Source organism: Leptosomus discolor, unplaced genomic scaffold (assembly GCF_034619465.1).
Source record: "Leptosomus discolor isolate bLepDis1 unplaced genomic scaffold, bLepDis1.hap2 HAP2_SCAFFOLD_29, whole genome shotgun sequence".
Taxonomy (NCBI): Eukaryota; Metazoa; Chordata; class Aves; order Leptosomiformes; family Leptosomidae; genus Leptosomus; species Leptosomus discolor.
The window spans coordinates 3,227,883-3,240,361 of NW_028237772.1; positions in this window are offsets into that span (position 1 = coordinate 3,227,883).

Consider the following 12,479-nt stretch of genomic DNA (forward strand, 5'->3'; position numbering starts at 1 on the left):
TGATCACAAAGGATAGCAACAGGTGGGGCTGTTCTGTGTATGACATTGTGTGTTTGCACGATTGAAGATTACAGGAAAGGGGGGCAGCTAGCAAGGTACAAAATCGTTTTAACAGTTGCATAGAAGCAAGACTGTAGCATGCTTTCATCCAGACTCTGGGTGACAGCAACTCTCCAGTGTGGACAGGAATGAAGCCTTTATGATTTGCTGGGTCCTCATGCTGACACTGAGGTGGACAGGCAATATGCTAAAAAAAAGTATGGAAGATGGGGTTTTGAAATGCTTTGGACTAGCTTCTGTTTTCAGTTAAATTAGCATTAAACCCACAGTACAGTGGGATTATTCCAGATTTACTGGACAAAAATGTCATGTGTCACCCTTTCTGGTTTTCTCTTGGATAAATCAACAGAGCTTTGTTTTCACATTGAAAGTTAAAAACAAAACCACTAAAAAAGCATACTTGAAAAAAAAAAAAGCCTATTAAAATTATTTCTTTCCTAAGAACAGGCTCATAGAAAGTAAAAAAAAAAAAAAAAAAAGCCCCAAGCCCTCTGCTCACTCTAGAGAATGTTTTTTAACCTGCATTTGTGCTTTTTGTAGCTATTTATAAAGATTACTTTGGTTCTGTATTCATGACCATTTATAATAAAATATGTCAAATGCTCTTCAGATTTACTGCTTCTCCTTAGAGTGAAGTGACAAATAACAAAGTAAAATCAGTGAAAAGAACCCAGAGCTTTTGCTTAGAAGATTTTTGTTCTAGTCGTGATGCTGTGTGCTCTGAATTCAGTTTTAAAACCTATAGATGTTCAGTGGCATTTGGAATAGGATTTTAGTTCAGCCACCCTTTCTAGTGAAGTTTACTTAAGAAACCATGAATGAAGCAACCACTTTGTTAGCAGTCTCAGAAAAACAAATGAACGAACACCGAAAGTGTACAAAGGTGAAGTATAAGTTAACTGCTGAAGGTCTGGATCATGAAGTTCTGTTTGAAGTGTAGCTAGGCTGTTGCTATGACACTATGGAAACAGTTTGAAAGACTTTTAAATATGCATCTTAATATAAGTAGCCAAAAGATACTTGGTCAAACTAGCAGGATCCTTGATATTGCTAATCTCACAGCTTTAATGCAAGTGGACAGAGGTTGGGTGGATTGTTCATATTTGTCATATGACTGCCATTGTATTCAGTTTTTGACTTTGTCTTGAATGACCATAATTCTGAGTAGTAAATGCGTGCCTGTTGCTCTACCAAATGCTCTGTAAGGATAAACACACTGTACTTGTGTTTTGGAGAAGCGATTAGAGTAAGCATGATGAGAAATCTGTCCACAACTGGCACACACGATACACATATTTACATTCTCAGAGCAGAATACCTCTCATTGACTAGCAGAGCGAAGTTCCATCCTAACTACAAGAAGAGGGACAATATGGCTTTATATTCACATTCCTTCACAGTCCCAGGTCATGGATGATATTCCTGTGTGATGTGAGTGCTAAAGACAGAGGTAAGTGCTTGGCCAGTTTAGGCCTAGTAGCAAATAATTATGTAAAAGAAGTTGTAGACTGCAAGATTACTGCCAAGTCACCAGAGGGGGGTTTACATCTTTTCTAATTTAGCTTGTTTTCACAGCTACCCAGAAGCTATTTGTACAGGTTTTCTAAAGTCTTCCCACTTCAGAGAGGTGAAGGTAAAGATAAGTGGTACTTGCCAGCAAACTGATTGCAGGGGAATGGAAGACTGTAAGCTGATTTCAGCTTCTGGTGGTTTGCGTGTAAGCAGATGAGGGAGATGGTGCTATGACACAATTTTAGAAAAAAAAAAAAAAACTACAGCTTTGTGCATTAAGAGAATATGAATAACCTTGACTATTAGATTGTATGATTAAATTAAAGTATGTAATCTATGCCCCCTGCTGGTTTTTTTAGTATTTTTAATTTTAAAAAAAAAGCAGAGTTTGTGTATATATGATAGAAAATGTGTTAGCATGAGTGAGAACAATATATTAAGTTGCCATAGTGTGTATTTTACACAGATGGACTGTTGCCAGCTTTTCCAATGTTTCTGCACTGTGTCTAAAATTCAGTACTGTCAAAGGTGGTTTACTGGCAACTTGATCCTACTTGTAAAGGCTAGATTAATTTGTTCTGTGCAAGATTTTCCAAATAATCTCAGCAGAGACATCACCTAGTTTTTAAAATTATGTTTGCATATAGCTTCCCACAGCAGGGAAGTCCTCCTCCTTGAAAGTACAGTAATTGGGTGGATGACTTTCATCGCTTCTCCCTTTGTGTGACATTTCCAATAAAGCGTTTAATCTAAACATATGCTCAAACCAGTGCAAACTCTTGGATACACGTCATTAGGTATAAAATCAGCCTACATGGTTCAACATGTGTCACTAACTTAAACCTGGCCTGGCTTACACAGATAGTTTTAAAGTGTCCAGAACAAAAATTGGCATTGCTTTAGGTAAGGTGCGCCTAAAAGGCACTTTTGGTTATGCTAAAATAGCTCTATGTCTAGATAAAGCCTCAGTGGAGTTAGTAATGCAGAATCAGAAGAGTTTGGGCTGGAAGGGACCTTTAAAGACCATCTAGCCCAACAACCCCCACCAGGAGCAGGGACATCTTTAGCTGGATCAGGCTGCTCAGAGCCCCGTCTGCCTTGGCCTTGAATGTTCCCAGGACTGGGGCATCAACCACCTCTCCGGGCAGCCTGTGCCAGTGTCTCACCACCCTCACCCTAAATTTTCTTCCCACTATCTAGTCTAAACCTACCCTCTTTCAGTTTGCAACCCTTACCCCTTGTCCTATCACCACCCTCCCCGATCAGGAGTCCCTCCCCACCTTTCCTGCAGGCCCCCTTTAAGCACTGGGAGGCCGCTATAAGGTCTACCCCGGCGCCTTCTCCAGGCTGAACAACCCCAACCCTCTCAGCCTGTCCTCAGAGGGGAGTATTCTGGGCACTAGTGGAACACCAGAATTCAGACCTCTTACGTTAGCCTGCTTTGCAATTTCAGCAACATTGAAAGCAAGCAGTTGATGCTGCAGCATCAGCTCAGCCTAGAGACTTTCCCCACTTCGATGCTGCCACAGCAGTTTGGGTGACAGTCTAATCCTCTGAAGACTGAGACTATCTGTGTTATTTTGAAGGCATCTAATAAGGAACACGGCAACATATTTAATTTAGATCTAGTCTCGTGAATGCTGGTTATTTAGACTCGTCCACAGAAAACCTATTTTTCCACACTGAAGACTTGGGCCACTTTATAAATAACGAACCCGGTTTCTATATCCAGACACAAATTGCCAAGGTGAAGACCTGCTCCTTTGCAAAAATCCTTTGTAAAAGCGCCAGTACGGGCTGTGGGAGGTTAGCCGTATTTCGGCAGCGCCGAGGCCGGCGGTCGCTCACCAGCACTTCCCGCCGAGGAGGTGTCGCTTTCCCGCCCCTGTGCCCGCTGCCCGCGTGTAGGTCGCAGCGCGAAGTGTCTCCCAGCGCCGTGCTCGGCCCTGCCCGCGGGCCCGCCCCCGCCGCGCGCGCCGGCCTGTGGCCGTTGGCGGGAAGCGCGGCTGCGGGGACAGCGGTTGGCTGCAAGCAGGTGGGGCCAGGGGCAGAGGAGGGAGCTGGGGGGGCGGGGGAAGGTGAGGGGCGGGGAGGGGCGGGAGGGGGAGCTGAGGGGGCAGGGGGCGGGAGCTGAGCGGGCTGTTGCAGGCGTTGTGCTGCCCGCGAGGGACCTGGGCCGGCGCGGCGCGCGGCGGAGCCCCGTCTGCCGCGGGATCGTTTTCTCCCTTATAAACCGCTAGAGGTTCTCAGGAATTAACAAGCCTATTTGTTTTCATTCTTTTCCAACCTGTCCTCACTGCTAAGTTGGTTTTACCTGTGTTATTTGAAGAGTAGCGCACTGTTGTCAGCCTCGGAAGTCTACAATGATTTAACCCCTGAAAACCACCTAAGGTAAAAATAAAAATTTCTTATGTCATATAGTTCATATTGAAGGATCAGTTGTAAGTTTCGTATTAACAGATTAAAAGGAAATAACCTTTTTATGGTAAGTTAACCATGAGGAACAGATTCAGGGTGGGTAACTACAAATTAAATACTTTATGATGGTGTTGCTCACAAGTTGGGTCAGGACAGCACCAGATACTGGGTTTTCAGAATGAAACTGCATGGAGTCCCATGGGTCTCACAACAATGTCTTGGAGGACCGTCATTCAGGGATTCCTCACCTTTCAAAGTGTCATGGATTAGGGTTGGGCTGGCCACAAACGAATGGCAGATGCTCTTTATTACGTGACTGAGCACATTTTCAGAAACCTAACACATTAATTGTTCTCAACCACCATTCAGCTATCTCAGCATTTCAGTTTATTAGAAACCATTTTGTCATCGCTCTTTAATTTGGTCAGATTTCTAAAAGCCTTGGAATGTTACTGAGAGTACAGATAATAAAATGTTGTGGAACATGACTAATATGCAGCCTGATAACTTATTCTGTGACTTGCACTGGTCAAAGTAAACAAAGTTCAAACTAGTTTTTGAGTTCAGATCTACCTAAGTCATTGGAAAACTTTCAGTTGTTATGGAAATGGCTCCAGTTCCTGCTCCAGCTGTTCATGTGACAAAAATTACTGCTTTCAACTAGCTCTTTTTAGCATGTTATGTTAAGAAGCTGTTAAAAAGTACTCATTAGAGGGGAAAAACAAAAAAAGTACATCTAGTCCAAAGGGGGCCAGAATGTAGAAATCAAGGGCCAGCCCACAGGAGCATTGCTCTCTTGTACAAATAGTTGCAGACTTCATGTGTGCAGTACCATATAAATGGATTTACAGGTCTGCCCCAGTAGTGGTCTATGTAATTGATACTAATCAGTGTTCAGCCTAGTCATAGTTTTGCTTTGCCTCATGAATTGGGAGCATGCTGAGTGTCTGTGATCACAGCTTTCCATCCTCCTGCGTCAGTTAGCATGAATCATTCACTTTCCTTGCTTGCCTTGCGCCCCATTCTTTGCTGCTTCTCGAGTCTCTAGGTCCTTCTCTGAGGCTAATGGCATCAGTAATGTCAACCCTGTTTTCTGAAGCTTGTATTTTTCTTTGTCTAACTCTGAAATAGCTGCATTTTTCTTTAAGACGGTGTTTCTTCATCTGCAACCCCTTTTTTGTTCCTCTGGAGTACATGCAGATTTCTTTTTGCACAGCAGCTGGCATGACAGGCACTGTAGTTACCAGTTTTAATGATCACTGACAGAATTTAGGTACCGTTTGAAATTAAAGATCATCATTAACAGCTTTCTAGCTTTCACCGTGCTGTATTTGCAGCAATTGCAGTTGCTTCCCACTTTTCTGTCTTGGATCAGCTGAAGTTCTTTTGACCAATGCTACTTGCTGCTTTATCACGTTGATAGCTCTTTGAAGCTTGTTGGGAACTCTGAGCAACCCTGCTCTGATCTAAACTGGTAGGAGGGGGCACAACTGTACCATCTGGCGTGCTACTCTTTTTGTCTCCCTCATTTCTTCTGCCTGGCTCCTAATCTCTTTTGTCCCAGGAAAGCTTATAGTTGCCACAAAGGTGGAGCATACTGCCAAGGATATTTTATGGCTGACATTTTGGATAGCTAGGTGTACTTAACACACCTTTCATTTGCTTTCGCTATCTTTACGCATTTCTGCAATAAATCGATCAAAAATTACTGCCCGAAGCTGTGGGAACTATCTCAATTAATGTACAAAGAATACGTTTTTCTTTCCAGGCAGATCTTAACCGGGAACGGCTGGAAGGAAGCGCCGTGGCTGCGCGGGCGTGCTGCCTGCCGCCGGTGCTGCGGCAGGAGGCTGCTGGAGGCGGCGCTGCCCTTCCCGCCGCAGCCGGTCTGCATTCCCGTGGCAGCCGGTCTGTTGGCCTTCCGCGCTGTTCTGGGCCCCTTCCGGAACACTTCGTCACACATTTAGAAAGAAATGATGTGCTGCTGCTGTGGAGATTGAAGCTGGGACACGGCTGGGAGCAACGCCCCTCCCTGAAGGGGAACGGAGGACGTGGCCATTAGCCAGAGTTAGGCCTTGGGAGCAGCATCAGCGAGAGGTGTGTGAGGGAGAAGGGGGATGGTTTTAAGGGTACCTGTGCTGGAGTGTGGACAGAGCTGTGTGTTGCTGAGGACCAGCTGTGTGCATTTGGGGTGAGGATTTGTCTCAGAAGACTGCATGAGCGTAGTGTGAGAATAGGAAAATTGACAACCAAACTGCTGTGACTTTGCACATATTTTGGGCATTGGTTTCACCCTACATTAAACCATTATCCCGAATGTGCTTTGTTCTTTGTTCTGCTTCAGTCCTTCCTAGGCTTTTCCATTTCCTCATTTACCTGCTGTATTTCCTCCTTCAGTTTTTCAGGTGCTGTTTTCTCTCTCTTTTTTAATTTTCTAATGACCATTATATTTCTTTTTTACAACCTAGAGTTCATCCACCTCTCCAGCCATATTTTTAAAAGGTGTTTACTTCTCCAACCTATGGGAGAATATTTATATTTCATATTTGTTCACTTCTCATTTTTCTGTGACTGTCCATTTAGTAATTCCATCCTTCCTCACGGGTCTCCTTTTCTTTCTCATCTCCCTCCTATTGCAGACAACCCATCTTTTCCTCTCAGTTCCACTTTCAAGCCTCTTACCCTCTCTCCTCCTAGCTTCCATTCCCAAATTCTTCTGTTTCTTCCTTCTCCCACTTCAAACTCTCTCCCTTGCACCTTAGCAAATTCTTGGGAAGCCTTGAACGAGAAGTCTTTTCATACCAGTGTCATTTTGCAGGTAAAAGGGGCAAGAATTTTTCTCACCCTTATGGACCTGTCTTCTCCCCTTCTTGCTTCTGCAGCCAAATACAATACTATTCCCATTTTTAGGTTTCACATTCCAAGAACTGACCCGCATTATATCCAGAAACTTTCCAAAAAACAATGGCCAGACTGTTGCAAGCTGGAGAGACGTCGGAACATCTGTTGGGCTTTACGTTGGGACGTCTCTTGGGCTCTACGTCTGGTTTTAGCTCATTTGCGGCTATACGTCCGGACGTCTTCTGAGCTCTACGTTGGGACGTGTGTTGGTCTCTACGTCGGAACGTACGTTGGTTTCTACGTCTGGCTTGAGGTTAATTTCGGCTCTACGTCGGAACGTCTCTCGGGCTATACGTTGGGACGTGTGTTGGGCTCTACGTCGGAACGTACGTTGGTTTCTACGTCTGGCTTGAGGTTAATTTCGGCTCTACGTCGGAACGTCTCTCGGGCTATACGTCGGGACGTGTGTTGGGCTCTACGTCTGGCTGTAGCTCACTTTCTGCTCTGCGTCGAAACATCTGTTGGTCTCTACGTCGGGACGTCTGTTGGTCTCTACTTCGATATGTCTGGCTTGAGCTCGCTTTCGGCTCTACGTCGTAACGTCTGTTGGGCTCTACGTCGGGACATCTGTTGGGCTCTACGTCGGGACGTCTGTTCGGCTCTAAGTCAGGACGTATTTAGAGATCTAAGTCGGGACGTCTCTTGGGCTGTACGTCTGGCTTGAGCTCACTTTCAGCTCTATGTCGGGACGTCTGTTGGGCTCTACGTCGGGATGTACGCTGGCTTCTACATCTGGCTTGAGGTTAATTTCGGCTCTACGTCGGGACGTCTGTTGGGCTCTACGTCGGGACGTGTGTTGGGCTCTAGGTCGGGAAGTCGCTTGCGCTCTACGTCGGGATGTCTTTTGGGCTCTACATCTGGCTGTAGCTCACTTTCGTCTCTACGTTGGAACGTCTGTTGGGCTCTACGTCGGGACGTATGTTGGGCTCTACAACGGGACATGTATTGGACTCTACGTCGGGACGTCTGTTGGGCTCTACGTCGGGACGTCTCTTGTGCTCTACATCTGGCTTGAGCTCGCTTTCTGCTCTACGTTGGGATGTCTGTTGGTCTCAACGTCAGAACGTCTCTCGGGCTATACGTCGGGACGTGTGTTGGGTTCTACTTTAAGAAGTCTGGCTTGAGCTCGCATTCGGCTCCACGTCGGGACGTCTGTTGGTCTCAACGTCGGAACGTCTCTCGGGCTATACGTCGGGACGTGTGTTGGGTTCTACTTTAAGAAGTCTGGCTTGAGCTCGCATTCGGATCCACATCGGGACGTCTGTTGGGCTCTACGTCGGGACGTCTGTTGGGCTCTAAGTCGGGACGTGTCTTGGGCTCTAGTTTGGGAAGTGTGTCTTTAGCTCGCTTTCGGACCTACGTGCGGATGTCTCTTGGGCTCTACGTTTGGCTTTAGCTCATTTGCGGCTATATTTCCGGACGTCTTTTGAGCTCTACAACTGGACGTGTGTTGGGCCCTACGTCGGAATGTACGTTGGTGTCTACGTCTGGCTTGAGGTTAATTTCGGCTCTACGTCGGAACGTCTGTTGGGCTCTACGTCGGGACGTCTCTCGGGCTCTAAGTCGGGATGTCTTTTCCGCTCTACGTCTGGCTGTAGCTCACTTTCGGCTCTACGTCGGAACGACACTTGGGCTCTGCGTCTGGAGGTCTGTTGAGCTCTACGTCCGGACGTCTCTTGGGCTCTATGTTTGGCTTTTGCTCACTTTCAGCTCTACGTCAGAACATCTGTTGGGCTCTACATCGGGACGTCTCTTGGGCTCTACGTCTGGCTTTAGTTCATTTGCGGCTATACATCGGGACATCTTCTGAGCTCTATGTCGGGACGTCTGCTGGGCGCTGCGTCGGAACGTACGTATTTTCTACATCTGGCTTGAGGTTAATTTCAGCTCTACGTCGGAATGTCTCTCGGGCTGTACATCGGGACGTGTGTTGGGCTCTAAGTCTGGCTGTAGCTCACTTTCTGCTCTACATCGAAACATCTGTTGGGCTCTACATCGGGACGTCGCTTGAGCTCTACGTCGGGACGTCTTTTGGGCTCTACGTCTGGCTGTAGCTCACTTTCGTCTCTACGTTGGAATGTCTGTTGGGCTCTACGTCGGGACATCTGTTGGGCTCTACATCTGGCTTGAGCTCGCTTTCGCCTCTACGTCGGGACATCTGTTGGGCTCTACTTCGGGACGTATGTTGGGCTCTACTTCGGGACGTATGTTGGGCTCTACAACGGGACATGTGTTGGGCTCTACATCAGGACATCTGTTGGGCTCTAAGTCGGTACATATCTTGGGCTCTACTTCTGGCTTGAGCTCGCTTTCTGCTCTACGTTGGGATGTCTCTTGGTCTCAACGTCTGGACGTCTGTTGGGCTCTACGTAGGGACATGTATTGGGTTCTACTTTAAGAAGTCTGGCTTGAGCTTGTTTTCGGATCTACGTCGGGACGTCTGTTGGGCTGTACGTCCGGACGTCTCTTGGCCTCTACGTTTGGCTTTTGCTCACTTTCAGCTCTACATCGGAACATCTGTTGGGCTCTACGTTGGGACGTCTCTTGGGCTCTACGTCGGGACGTCTCTTGGGCTCTACGTCGGGATGTCTGGCTTGAGCTTGCTTTCAGCTCTACTTCGGAACATCTGTTGTGCTTTACTTCGGGACTTCTGTTCGGCTCTACGTCAGGACGTCGGTTGGGCTCTAAGTCTGCTGTTGTCAACAGACATCCCGACTTAGAGCCCAACAGACGTCCCGACGTAGAGCCCAACAGACGTCCCGACGTAGAGCCGAACAGACGTCCAAACGTAGAGCCCAACACACGTCCCTACGTAGAGCTGAAAGTAAGCTAAATCCTGATGTAGAGCCCAACAGACGTCCCGACATACAGCCCAACAGACGTCCCGACGTAGACCCAACCGACGTCCCGACGCAGAGATGAAAGTAAGGTAAACGCTGATGTAGAGCCCAACAGAGGTCCCGACGTAGAGCCCAACAGACGTCCCGACGAAGAGCCCAACCGACGCCCCGACGTAGAGCTGAAAGTAAGCTAAACCCTGATGTAGAGCCCAACACACGTTCCGACGTAGAGCCCAACACACGTTCCGACGTAGAGCCCAACACACGTTCCGACGTAGAGCCCAACCGACGTCCCGACGTAGAGCCCAACCGACGTCCCGACGTAGAGCTGAAAGTAAGCTAAATCCTGATGTAGAGCCCAACAGACGTCCCGACGTAGAGCCCAACAGACGTCCCGACGTAGAGCCCAACACACGTCCCGACGTAGAGCCCAACAGACGTCCCGACGTAGAGCCCAACAGACGTCCCGACGTAGAGCCCAAGACACGTCCTGACGTAGAGCCCAACACACGTCCCGACGCAGAGCTGAAAGTAAGCTAAATCCTGATGTAGAGCCCAACAGACGTCCCGACGTAGAGCCCAACAGACGTCCTGACGTAGAGGCCAACAGACGTCGTGACGTAGAGCCCAACACACGTCCCGACATACAGCTGAAAGTAAGCTAAATCCTCATGTAGAGCCCAACATACGTCCCGTCGTAGAGCCCAACAGACGTCCCGACGTACAGCCCAACAGACGTCCCGACCTACAGCCCAACAGACATCCCGACGTAGAGCCCAACAGGCGTCCCGACGTAGAGCCCAACCGACGTCCAGACGAAGAGCCCAACCGACGTCCCGACGTAGAGCTGAAAGTAAACTAAACGCTGATGTAGAGCCAAACACACGTCCCGACGTACAGCCCAACAGACGTTCCGACGTAGAGCCCAACACACGTCCCGACGTAGAGCCCAACAGACGTCCCGACGTAGAGCCCAACAGACGTCCCGACGTAGAGCCCAACACACGTCCCGACGTAAATCTGAAAGTAAGCTAAATCCTGATGTAGAGCCCAACAGCCGTCCCAACGTAGAGCCCAACAGACGTCCCAACGTAGAGCCCAACAGACGTCCCGACATAGAGCCCAACAGACGTCCCGAAGTATATTCCAACAGGTGTCCCGACGTAGAGCCCAACCGATGTCCCGACGAAGAGCCCAACCGACGCCCCGACGTAGAGCTGAAAGTAAGCTAAACCCTGATGTAGAGCCCAACACACGTCCCGATGTAGAGCCCAACACACGTCCCGACGTAGAGCCCAACCGACGTCCCGACGTAGAGCCCAACCGACGTCCCGACGTAGAGCTGAAAGTAAGCTAAATCCTGATGTAGAGCCCAACAGACGTCCCGACGTAGAGCCCAACAGACGTCCCGACGTAGAGCCCAAGACACGTCCTGACGTAGAGCCCAACACACGTCCCGACGCAGAGCTGAAAGTAAGCTAAATCCTGATGTAGAGCCCAACACACGTCCCGACGTAGAGCCCAACACACGTCCTGACGTACAGCCCAACAGACGTCCCGACGTAGAGCCCAACAGGCGTCCCGACGTAGAGCCCAACCGACGTCCAGACGAAGAGCCCAACTGACATCCCGACGTAGAGCTGAAAGTAAACTAAACCCTGATGTAGAGCCCAACACACGTCCCGACGTACAGCCCAACAGACGTTCCGACGTAGAGCCCAACACACGTCCCGACGTAGAGCCCAACAGACGTCCCGACGTAGAGCCCAACAGACGTCCCGACGTAGAGCCCAACAGACGTCCCGACGTAGAGCCCAACACACGTCCCGACGTAGAGCCCAACAGACGTCCCGATGTAGAGCCCAACAGACGTCCCGATGTAGAGCCCAACAGACGTCCCGACATAGAGCCCAACACGCGTCCCGACGTAGAGCCCAAACGACGTCCCGACGTAGAGCCCAACCGACGTCCCGACGTAGAGATGAAAGTAAGCTAAACCCCGATGTAGAGCCCAACAGATGTCTTGACGTAGAGCCCAACACACGTCCCGACGTAGAGCTCAACAGACGTCCCGACGTAGAGCTGAAAGTAATCTAAATCCTGATGTAGAGCCCAACAGACGTCCCGACGTAGAGCCCAACAGACGTCCCGACGTAGAGCACAACACACGTCCTGACGAAGAGCTCAACCGACATCCCGACGTAGAGCTGAAAGTAAGCTAAACCCTGATGTAGAGCCCAACACACGTCCCGACCTAGAGCCGAACAGATGTCCCGACGTAGAGCCCAACACACGTCCCGACGTAGAGCCCAACACACGTCCCGACGTAGAGCTGAAAGTAAGCTAAATCCTGATGTAGAGCCCAACAGACGTCCCAAAGTGGAGCCCAACACATGTCCCGATCTAGAGCCCAACACAGGTCCCGACGTAAAGCCCAACACACGTCCCGACGTAAATCTAAAAGTAAGCTAAATCCTGATGTAGAGCCCAACAGACGTCCCGACATAGAGCCCAACAGACGTCCCGACATATATTCCAACAGGTGTCCCGACGTAGAGCCCAACCGACGTCCCGACGAAGAGCCCAACCGACGCCCCGACGTAGAGCTGAAAGTAAGCTAAAGCCTGATGTAGAGCCCAACACACGTCCCGACGTAGAGCCCAACACACGTTCCGATGTAGAGCCCAACCGACGTCCCGACGTAGAGCCCAACCGACGTCCCGACGTAGAGCCCAACAGGAGTCCTGA